At 41.9% G+C, this 16,033-nt stretch overlaps 1 protein-coding gene across 9 annotated transcripts in view; it reads left to right on the forward strand.

Moving 5' to 3' along the window:
* The window catches only part of TIAM1 (TIAM Rac1 associated GEF 1), a 353,935-nt gene that overhangs the window by 204,576 nt on the left and 133,326 nt on the right, over positions 1 to 16,033 (forward strand). For 8 of the 9 annotated variants that reach the window (XM_069472356.1, XM_069472358.1, XM_069472355.1 and 5 more), the window contains one exon: positions 14,862 to 15,039. The exons of the other annotated variant lie outside the window; for it this stretch is intronic. The gene's annotated coding sequence lies outside the window, so the exon portion shown is untranslated. The remainder of the gene's footprint in view (positions 1 to 14,861; positions 15,040 to 16,033) is intronic. 9 annotated transcript variants of the gene reach the window in all.

Here is a 16,033-nt window from a genome sequence, read left to right on the forward strand (position 1 = left end):
GAAACAGAACAAAACAGGTGGCTTAAGAGCTGGCACCCTGGCGCCAACATGAGTTCAGGCCGCGTGCGGTCCCCACTTCCCCGCGCCTGTGCAAGTGAAGCATCAGCAGAACCAGAAGGCTGATGTTATTTTGATCACCAAGCTCTATTTAGTGAATACACTTGATTAATCCCCCTCCTTCTTCTCATGGGTGCTATTTTGAATGGAAAATCACTACTGGAAAAATAAATCCCTATGTTGATTATGCACACAATACCATTTTTTTTTTGTTTTCCTTTTACATACCATACCCAACATCTCCCTCTTCTGTGGAGCCCAACATTTTAAAGCACTTACTAGGTGCTAAATTTTACTGAGGAAGCATCTGAAACCATAGAGAAATTAAGCGATTTGCTCCAAGTTAACAAGTTATCTTGGTGCACGAAGAGGAATACCGATTGCTGGCCCACTGTGTATGTTCTTTGATTTGACCCTTGAAAATTCAAGCTCCCTGCCCCGTGGAGAAGCAAATTAGAAAGGACTCCTAATACAAAACTCTCAGCTTGTTTTCTCCCTAGGTGGATATTTTCAGGAAGGGGTATACTTAGGGCTTGGAGGGGCTGTGAGTGACTCCTGAGCCTTCTTGGGATTGGTTTGGTTTAAATGTGAATGTCAGTTGGATGTCAGTTTTAACTAGCTGGGAGGAAACGCTTTCCCAGTGTGATGCATTAGTCATGAGCAGGGTGTAGGAGGGTGTTGAACAATCATTCGACCCTCCTCCCCATTGCTGGGCTTTCATGCTGAACTTCAAGCCCAGCTGCGTCGGAACTGAGGACTTGCTGGGGACACCCTCCACCCCCAACCCGCTGTGTGCTTGAAGTCTTGGCTCAGAGGTGGGAGAAGGTGGTGATTTCAGATCCAAGGGTAGAGCAGAAATGTCACCAACAGCGTCGCTTATGTGTCCCATAATTAATGTGTGTTAGGAGGGGAGGGGGGTTAAAGATGGGGGCTGTTTCAAGAACCAGGATCTGTGGTATAAACTACTACCTTGGCTGTGTGCACACGTGCATGTGTGGATGCGTGTGTGTTTTCCCATCTGCAAATATATTTTGATAACAGTTTTCCACGTTGAAGTAAAAGAGAGTCACAGCTCTTGACAATTTTGGCTATCAAGAGACAAGCTTGCATGGGTGCAGTTGTCTAGAAATATATGTCAAAAAAAAAAAAAAATCACAGAAACCATGCCACTCTTCTCAGCAACCTCTCCATGCCCTGGAGCCTGTGGCTACCTCGACACCCCAGTCACCCTCCCTTCAGAGAGCAGAACAAGAGGGCTCGTGGGCTGGTGGGGGATCGGCCCAGAGCACCTGCTAGATATGCCATTAGGAACGTTTTGTGGGAAATGCGTTTTACTCCTTTTCTTCCTTCGGCCTATATTGACGGCATTTCTAGTTATTAATACTAGAGAAAAATGTCTGTTGTTGGGGGAGCGATGGTTCATTTTATCTGCCCACTTTGCTGGTCTGGGCTGCCCAGTTGTTTGCTGAAATATCAGCCTAGGTGTTGTGGTGAGTTATTTTTAGATGTGATTAACATTTGCCTTCGTAGGGGTTGAATAAAGAAGATTATCCTTCATAGCATGGGTGGGTCTCATACAATCAGTCAAAGGTCTTAAGGCAAAAGACTGAGGCCCTCCGAGAAGGAAGAAATTCTGTCTCCAGATGCCTTTGGACTCAAATCTGCAACCTCATTCCTTCCCTGGGTCTTCAGCCTGCTGCCCTCCCCTGCAGGTGTCAAACTTGCCAGCCCCCAAAACTGTATGAGCCAATTCTTTAAAATAAATTTTTTTCTCTCGCGCTATAGATACATAGCTATAACTATAAATCTATATATACAGGTTCTCTTTCTCTGGAGTACTTTGACTAATACAGGAGGGCCTGTGCCCTTGAACGCTATGACAAAAAGTAGTAAGCTGTGGTCCCTTCCCTCATGGAACCTGTGATCCTACCAGAGGAGAAGATTTAAGACAAGTATTCATATAACTGATAGCTATGGGGATTCAGAGGAGAAAAGTGATAAAGAAAACTTTGGAAGATCGAAGCTTTGCAATAAAACACAACAACATAAGGAGAGAATGAACATTTAACCACTCCATGTGCCATTTTATTTTGGGGGGAAGATGGGTATTTCATCATAGAAAGTCGTGCACATTTAAAATCTTATTGCGGTATCAGTCTACCCCACCTCACCTGCTCTCCCTAACCTCCTAAGTGAATCTTTTGGTAAAATGGATTCTTCGGGAAGATGCTGCTTTACCCCTGCGGCTCTCCTCTCTGCTGTGTATGCTGGGGGTGTTCGTACCTTTGTTGGCGGAGCAGAGATCAGAGCTGTGACACTCTCCAAGGATAGTACGTGCACTTTGTGCATTCGTCTAGTTTTGCAGGGATGTATGAAATGGGTGAATTGGGCAGAAAAGGGGAATATTAGCAATGGTGATTGAAAGCAAGGAAACCTGGATTAGAAGGATAGTAACAGAAGGGAGAAGATATAGAAGATCCTTCAAGGACCTTTGAGGGAAGAACGAGGGGAAGAGGAGGAGAGAGGAAGAAATGCACATTCACAAAGCCCCAGCTAAATGCCAAGGAGTGGTGTTTTCACCTGTGTTGCCTCATTTAATCCCCAGCACAAACCTGTGGGCAGATTTCCTATTTTGCAGGTGGAGATAGTGGTTCATAGGGATGTTAAGTAGCTGGCTTAAGGTCACCTGTTCACTGAATAGCAGATTAAGGGCAGGTCTGTCCGAATCCATAGACTACGTTACATTTACAAATCCTGCTGCCTTCTGGGAGGAATCATAAACGTGGAAGGTTTTGACCCTAAATGATGTGTCAGATTAGACCTATCAATGGGATAGCCCCATGGGGGTGTCTACTAGGAGGTTAGAAAGAGGGATTTGTGCTGAAGACCTAGGTTTAGGTGGATGAAAGTCTGGAAAGAACTAGGTAAGTTTGTTTTCCTAGCTATGAGAACAAAAGTTTTCCTAGCTATGAGAACGAAATATATATTTTTTAAATGATTTTTCATTGCTTGTTATGTTTAGCCTTTGTACTTCTAGACTAGATAAGTGAGATTTCTTGGCTACTTATTCTGTCTTTGTCTAAAATTACCCACACTGAACAATGCGGTTCTGGTGGCAAAGGTGCTTTTGCTTACTGTATCTTGGTGAATCATGCTACATTGTATTGTCTTGGCCTGTGGTGGGCGGGGATGAGTCCTTTTGTCTTATTATTTCTACATATGGTGTTGTCTTATTAACTACCGGTGAAGGGATATTTATTATCTTTGTTGCAAAAGTACAACCGGATTTAACGATCTCTAGTGAGAGGCAGGGGTAGGGGCAGATGAGTTCAGAGCAGCCCGAGGTTTTCAGCACGTGCCTCCTGAATCGTGATGGCTACCTTCCGGAAGATTCTGGCCCTCGTGTGATGTTGCTGCATAAGGTTGACATGTAGATTAAGTTTAGGCTGTGCAGATAGGGAAACTGAGGATTGTTTCAATAAATAAACTCAGAAACCAAACATTAGATGATCTGTTTTCTGCTCTTGGTGAGTTCCTTTGCAACTTGCAAACCCCACCTGAGTTTTCCACAGGCAGCCTTTCCTGATTTTTTTTCTTATGTTCCAGATCAGCCCTCTGTTTCCTCGAGCAGTGGTCTTCAATGTTGGCTGGCTGTGCAAAATGAATTCATGACGGCAGCAGTCCCCAGCCTTTTTGGCACCAGGGATCGTTTTCATGGAAGAGAATTTTTCCATGGCCTGGGGAGGGGGGGCTGGTTTTGGGATAATTCAGACACATTACATTTATTGTGCACTTTATTTCTATTATTATTACATTGTAATATATAATGAAAGAATTGTAACAACTCACCATAGGTTGGGGACCCCTGCAATAGAGCATGGGAAGGAAATTTCAGAATTTCTATTTCTTTTTATCTTTTGCATTTAAATGTCTGTGTATTTCCATTTGGTTCAAGTAAATTGTGTCCTTTGTAAACATACAGAGAAATCTGAAATGTACATAATTTGTCTGAACAGGAGTTCATGTATATAATTTATACATTAATCATATGAATAAGTTGGCCAGTGCAGCGGCTCATGCCTGTAATCCTAGCACTCTGGGAGGCCAAGGTGGGAGGTTTGCTGGAGCTCAGGAGTTTGAAACCAGCCTGAGCAGGAGCAAGACCCCGTCTCTACTAAAAATAGAAAAATTAGCCGGGCTCAGTGGCATGCACCTGTAGTTCCAACTACTCGGGAGGCTGAGGCAGGAGGATCGCTTGAGCACAGGAGTTTGAGGTTGCAGTAAGCTATGGTGATGCCACTGCACTCTAGCTGGGGTGACAGAGTGAGACTCTGTCTCAAAAAAAAAAAAAAAAAAAAAAAAAGAATAAATGATGACAGGCACTCATACTGTTTTGGATGGGCATGCTTACAACAATTTTATTGCCCTTAAATCCATTTGCCTACGAGTGCCCTAGACAGGCTCTTGGAAGGCAGGCCTCTTGTCTCTTTCACTTGCTTTGTGTGTGGTCCCATAGATACTACTTGGCAATGGATGTCAAGCTTTTTAAGCCAGTTGCTGTCATACAAGAAACAGATTTGCTTTGTGATTTTATGTATCAGTTTCTGCATGAGGACTTTGAAGTATCACTGTTTTAGAAATGTTCCCATAACTCTCCAGGAACTGCCTTTATGTTGAAAGAGGCTGATTATCCTCTTATGATTTTAGGGAGGGGCATATGTGCTCTGTTTGACTTTTTTTTTTTCCTTCTACTTTAAAAATTCCAGTTTGCAACTACTTCATGTGCTTTTTTATTGTCTCCCAATTTGTAGTTTGGCTACAACAAATGTTGGTTGTTATCCACCAGAAAGATCTTGCACCGGCTCTTAAAGGTGACCCTTCCATCTTCTCTTTCTGGGGTCCAGCTCAGTGGCGCTTTTGCCTTAACCAAATCACCTATTTACTGAAAAAGAATGTCCAGTGGAGAAAATCTCATGGTGGTTACCACTGTGATGCTCACGGGCTTTGACCTGAGCAAGTTAGAGAAACATGGACTACTTTTGAGGTGTAGGGAGCACAGAAACTTCCAGGCTGTCCTCTTCACTCTAAAGAGAATGGATGCTCAGGAAGGTTGGACTGAGCCACTTGTGACCCCGTCGTTACTCCCTGTCTTTCTTGCCACCCCCCTGCCCCCGTTGCCATGTGTTCCACTCCCAGCTTCCGCCGTCTGGTCACTACCACAACTGGAGCATCGCCTGAGATCTGCTCGGTGTGGCGCAGCTACTGACTTCTCATTTTTGCACTCACAGAAAGGTTAAGTGATTGTCCTTAAATGCTACATTTGTTTGAAGTGGCACTTGGGCGCACTTATTTATGCATTCCAGATGTATCTCGCTATGATTTGTACAGCTTTGGAACATGGCTTGCAGTCAATGATCTTATTTAAATAATAAGACTGATCTCAAGATGTGGGTAAGGAGCGTAGTGGGTGTCCTGTGGGCCTGGAGAGTTCGGAGGCTGAACTCAGATCTGATTGACTTTCTAACTTGACGGTACCAAGCCTGAGGCAGCATATTTCTATTTTTGTGTTCAATGATCGATGCCGTTTAATCCATTTATTATTACAGATTTTGATTTAGTTCCTGAAAGGTGTGGTTGAGATAATGTTTTAAACTTCTGGCCTCTCACAAGTTATTAGAGAATTTTTTTCTTTGAAAGTTTAATGGATATGTATATTGCTTTTTATGTGAATTATCTGTTTATATCATTTCAAATTTTGTTCTTTTTTTAAAAGTTCTTTGATGACGTAATGAAATTGGCTGTTACCTGTTTCTCCATTCCTGATATCCTTCCTGATTTAAGCTTTTTGGGAGGAGCTATGGTCTGAATATTGGGTCCTCCCCCACATTCGTATGTTGGAACCTAATACTTAATGTGATAGTATTAAGAGGTGGGACCTTAGGAGGTGATTAGGTCACAAGAGCTCTGCTTTCATAGATAGGGTTAGTACCCTGATAAAAGAGGCTGGAGGGAGCCTGTTTGCCCCTTCCACCATATGAGGACACAGCAAAAAGGTAGCATGTGTGAGGCACAGGCCCTCACCAAACACAGAATCTGCTGGTGCCTTGATCTTGGATTTTCTCCTGTCTAGAACTGTAAACAGTGGATTTTTGTTGTTTATAAATTACTCAAGTATTTTGTTCTAGCAGCCCAAACTAAGAGAGGAGGGTAATAATTTTTTTAAAAAATGCATTGCTGTCCTAGTGTGTTCCAACCCTGGTTTCTTGGTTTTGAAGCTCTTTGTGGAATGGACACCAAATTTCCAGTAACATCATTGTAAGTGAATTCTGGCTTCTCAGGGATAAAACTTTTGAATCGGGTACTCCCTTAGACCTCATAATGGAAGGTGTTCTTGTCACCTTCTGTTTTTTCAATTACCAAACTAGGAAATTCAGAGGAGTCTCTGCCTCGTCCTTCTCCTGCCTTTGTTCGCAAAGGTATACATGTGGCCAGGAAGTCCCGGTGATCCTACGTGCCATTCTCATGACTCCATGGCACTCACCGTCCCATTTGGGGTGTTTTATGTGATTGATTGCTTGCAATAAGGCTCCACCTTCTCTTCCAAGCTACCCAGGAGGAAAAGGCATGTTTGTTCATACCGTAATGCAATCCCATCATGTAATTCCATCACACATCATAACGTCCAATTCCTTTGTGTAGCATCCATAGCTCCAACTTATCTTTTTAGCTTCGTCACCTCCAGCTCTTTTCCATGCACTTGTCTCCTCCAACATTGGGCTGATGATTCCTTCCTCAGAGCCTTTGCTTATAACGCTTTTCTTTTCCTAGAATTTTCTGCCTCTCTTCTTTTTGTGCAAACTCCCTTCTATACCTGTTCATTTCCATCCATCTTCATACGCTAAGCCAAATCTTATCAACCCTTCAGGACCAGTGTCAATTGATAGCCTCTCCGTGCAGAGTTAGTCTATTTCTTTCAAACGTTCACTATTAATAATGCCAGACTAGCTGTTACAGCCCTGTTTCAGAGTAGGTAAGTGACCACCATTTCCCAGGTTGTAGGCATTATAAGGAAATGGTCTATTTCCTCATCCCAAACATATAACAGGTGCCCAAGAAATGTTTGGTTGAGCTGAACTGAAAGGGTGATAATCACTAAAGTTTTTGCATAGATACTCTGCTTTACCCAAACAATTCACAAGCAGTTTTTAGAGAGTCTTAAGTGGAGCTATCTAGAAATTTATTTTTATATACTCTATTTCATAAGATGCTCTCATTTATAAAATGTACTACTATTTCACATACCACAGAGGAAAAAAAATGGTGCTGATTAAACCACAATACACCATTGTGAGTGTAAGATATAGTCAATTTCAGAAATGGTAAAAGTGAAAAAAAAACGTTTCTTAGAATCAATGAAATAAAGGATTGTATTTTATCTGTTAGAGCTCATAATCTGAGTTGTATAACTGCCAAGCAACTTGCAGTGAATTGCAAATAGAAAATTGAGGTCATTTTGAAAGCTTTTTTTTTTTAATTTTAAAATGAGAAGGTAAAGGAACATTTGGTTCTAAGCACCCAGGAAGTGACTTGGGACTCGGCCTTAGGACATTATTCTGTCATCTATCTTATGATGCCTCTGACAGAGTCCTCAGATTTGAGCCTTAGTTCTTACTCTTTCAACCAATAGTGACTTAAAGATAAAGAATCACTCCCATTTTGAAAATCCTTGGGAATGCCTTTAAGTTTTTTCAAAAAGATCATTTAATTTAACTTTAAAGTGCAAGATTCTTTGCTGCACTGAAATGTTTAGTCTCTGATGAAAATCCTTCCGCCAGGTTATGCCACCTAAATATATATCAAGGTCAACGTTCATAATTGAAACAGATCTTGCTACAATTTCACTTTTCACATATGGCAGCTATGTTTTCCAACTGTCATACTTACTCATTGCCTTTTAGTTATTAAATTAAGTTGCTAATCAAACACACACACATACATACTTAGTATTTCCAGATTCTCTTCCTTCCTCTCTGTTTCCAGTGCCACAGCCTTAAAAGCCTTCTTGGTATCTGGAGTGCTAAAATCGCTCTGTGGCCGTGTTCTCTTAAAAGAATTTCCCGCCACCAACATAAAGGCCACAGCCACAGGGACAGAACCGAGGAGGAAGCAGCAGTTCCATGAGGGGAGTGGTTCTTTCTGGATGGGCCCTTTAAGCTCATAGTGTGAGGGGCCAAGAAAGCGGATCTGTCATCACACCCGGTGACCTCTCCAGAGGAGCTTGTGACATCTTCTCTGTCATGTACCCTGCAGGCAGTCCCAGCCCTCGTTGCTGACAGGCTTGGTTGCCACACTGGCCTCTCGGGTGCACAGCCTCACCCCAGGGAGCTCGTCCTCCAGTCCGGAGTGGCCCTCCCACTCTGCGTGGGAAGGCAGCTCCGGGTCAGGGGACTGGCTGTGGGGTGGTTCAGGGAATGAAATCATGGATGATGACCACTTCCTGTTCTGCTTCCCGATGAAGGAAGGAGGGTACCCCTTGACTTCCTGACTGTATTTTGGGCTGAAACACTTCCTCTTGGCTGCACGGTAAGAGAACAGGTTAAGGGAGAGGCCAGGCTGTAGAGGTCAGAGGGCATCATGGAAATTGCAAGTTGTACTTTCATACTTTTGAGTCACCTGGGCAGGTTCGGAGAAGGTCTTGGAGGCAGGAGGCAGCTGCCGAGTCTGAGAATCCCTTGGGGTGCCTTTCCTTCTGACTGCTCACACGGGGACATGCTCTTTAAGAATGGAGATTCCCCTGTCTCTGTGCTGGCTCAAGCCTGAACCTCAGGCTTGGAAAACCAGAGAGAATAAGAATGAAGTTCCCTTCTTGGAGCTTCAGTCTTTGACATTGAAAGAGGAGCTCTTTTTACCCACCACTCACCCTGCCGTGGGTCCCAGAAACATGGCTTCTTCCTATGCCTGCTGAGGCTTCTACTGCTTACATGGGAACGGGAGGCAGGGAGGAGACCTAGGTGGCTCGACTTTGGAAAATGAGTTGTTGGGTAAAGTGACTTGATTTTGAAATCTCTTCTGAACTAAGATGTTGATAAATTCTTGAGACGATTGCTTTGGTGTGCAGTTTAAGGATTATAGCCTCTCATAATCTTAGATAGGATGTATGAAAGCACGGAATGGAATACCATCCTCCCCCACTGTCTTATGGGCACTTAGATAACCTGGTTCTTTCACAGGAACACCCTGGAAGTTAAGCCACAATGTGTGAAATAGCAAAAGGACAGATTTCAGCATCAGAGGTTAATGACATTCAGCTCCATTTCCATTTTCTTTTGGGATCAAATGTTCTACACTGCCTTACACTGCAGTGACATAGGTGTGCTTTTTTGGTGTGACTCAAACTTGGAATCAACCATTTAGGAGCCAGGAGCCCAAAGCTGTGCTCTAGCGTTCCATGGTGCGTACTCTTGGAATGTTGAATGGAATTCCCAGGTGTTCAGTAGCTTCCTGGCTTTAAGAAATGTCATGTATGGTAGTAAAATTCAATGGAAATCAAGCAGGTGGGAGGGGGGAGGAGAGGATGGGTAAATTCACACCTAACGGGTACAGTGCCCATTATATGGGTGATGGACACACAACTTTGTCTCAAACTGTACAAAAGCAACTCATGTAACCAAAACATTTGTACCCCCATAATATTTTGAAATAAGAAAAAAAAAAAAAAGAGAGAGAGAGAGAGAAATGGCAATGATGCTGCTTGGATTTTTGAGAGAGCGTGTGATTCTCCTGGTGTGTCCTGAAAAGTTATTAAATCCATTCCAGAAAGCTGGGGCCACATGCGAGGCATTCTTAGGTTCAGGCTGTGTGGCTATGTGGGAGATTTGATAGCCAGCTGTGTGACACAGCCGTTTGGGACTAATGGCTTCCCAACCCACTCAGATGAAGCCAGTAGGGAACTTCACAGTAAATGATGCAATGTTGGGGTTGGGGAGCATGGGCAGCTGTGGGTTGGAGGTGTAGTTACAAGACAGTAAACACTAAAAACTTAGGGAAACGCCAAAGAGTAATTTTGCCTAAAGCCATTAACACAGTGCCACCCAGATAGTAAGTTTTTCTGTAAATGGTGGACCTCCCTAAGTTGGGGTAGACCATGTTAACCTCATTTTGAAATGCACTGACTTTACTCCTAAGAGATGTGGTAATTTCTGTCCCAGCCAAACCTGTTGGTTAAGTATTGCCAAAGATTCACCGTTCTAAAATTAAAGTTGTTATTTTAGTAGATAGTTCCCAACTTATAGCAGCTTAAAAATATTGATTCTATGAATATGTTTCCTTGCTTAATTACTTTGGGATACGTTTGGATATATTAAGAAGTAACATTGCTCAAAACTAGAGCAGTCTGTGGATATGAAAACTTTTTGGGATTTTTTTTTTTCTTTCTGATTTGGGTGTCTGTTTATACCTGCCTTAAAAAAATTGGTTGAGCTAAAACGAATTCATTCATGCTTTATGGAATAGGAATTTGGAGTCCTTATCATAGCTCATTCATCTGTGCTGAGGAATTGGTTTTTCACTGAGGAGTCTGCCCCGGGGCCCTCGGTGGTCACGTGGTTCACCTGAGAGGACAGGTGGGGACCTCTTCTTTGTGCACGAATCCTTGCTGCAGTCTCAGCTTTCCCAAAAGCCAGACAAGCACACCCTTGGTGGAACTGCCGCTCAACACCAGAGGAGTGTGGTTATCTGGCAGTGTGACCCAGCTACACTCAAGTGTGAGCCAGAGAGCCCCCATCGGAGGCTCTTGAGCCCTCGGCCATGATCCTTCACTCTGTGGAGGGCAGACAGTATCCAAGGAGAATTTTCCAGAAGGTCCACAGCCTGTCTACTCTGCAGCAGTCTCCTAACTCTTCAGAACTGCTGTTGCTGTATGGTGATTTTTTTTTAAAAAATTCCATTGTCAAGACAAGAAATATCCATATGAAATTTGTCACTGAGCCCATGTGGAAGGATGAGGTCCAGAACATTGTTCATCATATCACAGTGGCCTCCCAGGACCACTCAGTGGAAATTCCTGTCTGATTTGAATACCAAGAACTTTCGTGCTTCTTCTGAGCAATTGATTAGGACCTGGCGGACTTTACAACTGCCATGTTTTTTCCCTATGTGAATTGGCTGTCGTAAGGCTGTACGGTGGAGATAGGTGTGCAGTCTGGTAGAGCAGGCACTGCTACCATTGCTCCCCCTTTGTCTTAACCTCTGTGTGTTTTTTCTTTTTCCAGTAGTAATTTCTTCATTTCTGTTTTAAATTTTGTATCCTTGGAAGTCACTCCTGAGTCCTTTCTCAAGTAAATTAACAGTTAAAAAAATAAATTAAAAAAAGTGATGATGGAATTTGTTTAACCTTAATTTCTGAACCATTTACATTTTTCCATTGCCCCAGATCCATCCATCCATCCAGGCACTACTGATTTGAGGTCTAAGTATGAATACTAAAACTAAATGCTTTTGGTGCTTATTACTTATCAAATAAATATTCAGAATTTTGATCTAAGACCTCTACTCCTCCTCCCTCTGGCTTTAGGTTTGGAGTAAGGAGAAACTTCCTGATTCTCATTAATTCACTAATTATGGAACATTTTTGGGCACTAAACTATAATAATTAGAGTAAGAATTAACATGTAAAATTTTCATAGCTTATAGTGTTTCATGTTAATTTTCTAATTTCTTATAACAACCTTTCAGGTAGGTGTTAGTAAAGCAGATGGTATTACCTCCTTATTTTTTCTGACGGTTTTCGGAATGGGTAATTTACAATCCTAAGGTCACATAATTTAGTAAGAAATAAAGCCTGGGAATCGAACCTAGGTGTTTTGAGGCAAGTACAAGACATCATCTTTTTCTTTATACACTTTGATTCCTGGAAGTTGCAAGGACTTAAAAATAACAGAAGGCCTTATGGGTGGTTTTTGAAAGTTAAAAAGAAAGTTCTGGTCTAGCAGACATTTTAGGGAAAGCCATGGCTTAAATGCCATGGACACAGTATTTTTTACACTTATTATATTTTCATTTTAAATCATACTACAGGATTGAAACGGTGGCACTTCTCAGCTCTATTTTGTAAGGTACTTGAAGCCCGACATTAGTTTCAGTAATACCTTCCCCACCTCCAATGCACACATTTTCTTGTGAAAACCTGTTGTTTGACACCTGACACAGAAGTTGACCCTATGAGTTGAGGATGAATCAGAGTGAGGCTGAAAAACTTGGTGTGTTCAGCATTCACTTCACTAGGGGTCATCGTAACGTAATGTCACCAGGCAGACTGGTACTGCCGCATTTTGTCAGCATGGTTGTGTGTGTGCGTGAGCTGTGGCCAGTTGAGGAGACCACATCTTCTGGCTGGATTAATTAATCCCATAGGCTGTTCCACAGCAAATTTAACACATTGACTGCCACGTGAGTTGTATTTACCTCAGGCTGGTTTTGACCTCAGGGCCCTGTGAAGCAAAACCGTGCAGTTGGTTCACGAAAATCTTACTTGTTGATATTCTTAGTGTTACCATTAATATTGACAAATTAATTCTAAAAACATGGATTGAGTTGCATATAACTCATGCACAGAAAACAATAAAAAATAACAAATTAGAAAGGATCATTTTGTTTTAATAAAACACCGTGGCCCCAGGGAAAAAAATTTTTTTTCTAGCGTGGCAGTCAATGTGTTAAGGTGACTGATTTCTTCTAACTTATACCATAGATCCAGTTTCATTGAATTAGGTGTCTTGTTGCTAGGGAAGCCCCATAATAGAAGCCCATCCTGCAGCACTTTCCTTATGGTTGACAAATCTTAATAGTGGAAAAACAGTAGCTAATGTTTATTGAGAACTGATCATGGGGTGGGCATGAAACAAATTATGTAACATGATGATCTCATTTAATGTTCATACCAACCCAGTGGTTTAAGGGCTATTATAGGAGTAGACTGACATTAAGAGTTTGCCCCAAGTCACCCGAAAGAAAAGATTTGACTTGCAAAGTCAAGATTTGACCGAATGCATGCAGTGTGACTCCTGGCTTCCATTCCGAGCACTGAGCTTGGTACATAGCTGCCTCCCAGTGAAATCGAATTCTTTGCAGCTCTTGAAGAAAACCCAGAGTACTGGTAGTTCTCAAGTTGCCATGGTGGCATCCATTCACAATGGTGCAGTTTGCCCACTGCAAGCAAAATGAGTGCCTTTGTACGCTGAGACCTTAGCATATTTGCTGATTGGTCTACATCATGGATCAATTCCACGGCCAAGGTCACAGGTAAATTTTTTTTCTGGCTGAAATCAGAAAAAAGTTATAACAAATCAATTCAGTTTTGTTTTCTTTTGTGTTTTATGAATAATGCCCTACAACTTTCACTTTCCTCCCCATGTAGTTTTTCTGCTGAGGGACTAGAAGAATATACAGATAGAGAAAAATTTTAGTTCTGGTAGATAGAATTTGTAATTTTTTTAAAGTACAAAAAATGCATTATCAGCCTCCATTGTGCAGGTGGAAGGACAGCCGCCCGCAGGCCTCCTTTGCCAGCAAGAATCCAGCCTTGCAAATTATTGGCAGCTGGCACCGTAATGAGTCCATTTCAATATAAATGGGCTATTGCTTATTAATTTCTGCCAGTTTCTAAGCAATTCAGGAACTGCTTTGAAAATTTGGAAATTTGCAGAGAGCAGTTTAAGAAGGATGCCTAGGAAAAGAGAACGAACAGGACCGCAATGAGGGAATTATGGAAAGGGCACGTATTGTGGGGTAATAATGGGGTGTCGCTGAGAACTCATGCTCCTTTCCCTGCAAGCATGAGTCACCAACTTCACTGTTAAATAGCACAGTTTCCAAGATAAAGAAGGACTGTAACTTCACTTATTGTTCTATTCTGTATGGATGTATATATGTATTTACTTACTGCCTCTGTGTGGTTCCTTTCCACAAAATAGGCAATTTTCTCCATGTTCCTGGCTCAAAGTGTTCATCATCCCAGGTGCCCACCAGCAACGGTGGCAGCAGCAGGGAGCCCACAGAGGGACATCTAGTAGGAAAGTACCCAGATGAAGCCACCCAAAGGAGTCCTTCAGGCCTTTCTGTTGCCTGCCCTAGTATTTGTAATCTCACCTCAAAGGGCAGGCTTGCAAAAGAAAAAGAAAAGAAAGAAAGATTATTCACCCCGCCTTGTGCCTGGAGCTCTTCTTGTCCATTAATTTTCCGGGTTAAATAACAGTTTGGATATTTTGCCTCAATTCTTTCTTGTGCATATTCTTCATGAATTTCCTCTGAATTGAGTGTTTGTCATCTTAAGAAAATGTGTGTACGATGAGAATTTGGCCATTTGTTTTACTATATTTTAGCGTTTTCTTCAACTTCCTTTATAAATACGGGTTCTACGTTGAGAATAACCGAGGCTGGCTTTTTTCCTATCATTTCTGTGTGTTGAGACTCCTTGAAGACTGAGGGGGCCGATGGAAATCATTCTGTAGAACCCTAATAATGTGTTTCTGTCATCCACGACTGTTTTCTACAGAGAGAGATGAAAATGATGAAGTAGCTATTTATTGCCCTCAATGTAACTAGACTGGTATTTATTTATTTATCTGATGAAACCTACAGGTATCGTTTTATACCTGTAACTCAATGTTGCATCATTTGACGCGGGGCATGGTATTTCACACAAAGTTGATGTCAGAAAATTGATGAAAATGGGTTTGCTTCCTTATGGCTTATCATTTTTTTTTTCTTTTTCTGTTTTTCTGTTTCTCCGACCCGACCCTCTCCAGGTTTTTAGCACATTCTCACAGACTGAGATGAAACCCTGATGGCCGCGCCGGGGGACAGGTGCTGACACATTCCCCAGCCCCAGCCTCTGTCCATCCCGACTTCATTCCCAACCTCAATATCTAAATGCCACAGTGCTCTCGGGGCAAGTCGGGCTGGGGACCACTGTTGCCTTTTAAGGTGGGTTTGTGCATGTGTATTTGAGCCTGTGTTTGTCTGCATGAATTAACAGAAATGCTTCAAAGGTGGTGGGACACACGCATTTTACTACCATTGAAATTGCTGTGTTGTATGTAGCTCATGGGAAAAAGAATTTGGAATCACTTCCTTGGATTAGGGTTACACCCATCTGACAATTCAAAAGCATTAGCGTTAAAACAAAACAAAAGAAAGAGACAAAGCTGGTACCTATGAAATCTTTTCTCCCCCCTGTGAATTGCCCTCAGGAACTTTTAAATTCATCTGGAAGCTTCACCCTCTTTATATGGGATTATGTTTGAAAAAGGCAAACCTCGCTTCAAAATCTAACTTCAAAACAATGATATGTTTTGTTTCTGCTTTGGATAATCTTTAAAAAGCAAAAATAAACACAGTCAAAATAATAATCTTTTCTAACTCAAAGATCATCTTATATTTGTTGCAAAACTTTCTGGCTTAGTCTCTTGCGTTAGGGGTATGTGCGTGTGACTTGGCAAAACACTTTTCATGGATTGTAACGATTTAGGGAAAACTTTCAGAACTTTCTCTCAGTTTAATCTTAGCTCTTTCCCCCCCTGTTTTCAAGCTCTGCCTCCAGTAGGGGAAAAACAGGCTTGAAACCAAGACCTCCCACTAGAATCTAATTTTAAATTTGCAATCTGTTGTCTTGTGATTTTCACTTCAAATTTAACTTTGAAATAAATACATTTCATCCTTTCTCCTGCAGTTTCGGAGGCCTGTTTTCAAGTCATAGAAGGGTAATCATTACGTTTCTTATAATTAGTTTTTAAATACCTCAGGGGAATGAAAAATTATATTATTAATAATTATAATTTATATACATCATTAAATACCTTATGGATGGATTTCACAATGTCTTTACCAATGACAGAGAAACTTTGCTTTCACACTTAACTTTTGACTTGACTATGATAGTAATTGGATTATCTTGGGATCACTGGTGGGATCTGAGGTT

Source organism: Eulemur rufifrons, chromosome 7 (assembly GCF_041146395.1).
Source record: "Eulemur rufifrons isolate Redbay chromosome 7, OSU_ERuf_1, whole genome shotgun sequence".
Lineage (NCBI taxonomy): Eukaryota > Metazoa > Chordata > Mammalia > Primates > Lemuridae > Eulemur > Eulemur rufifrons.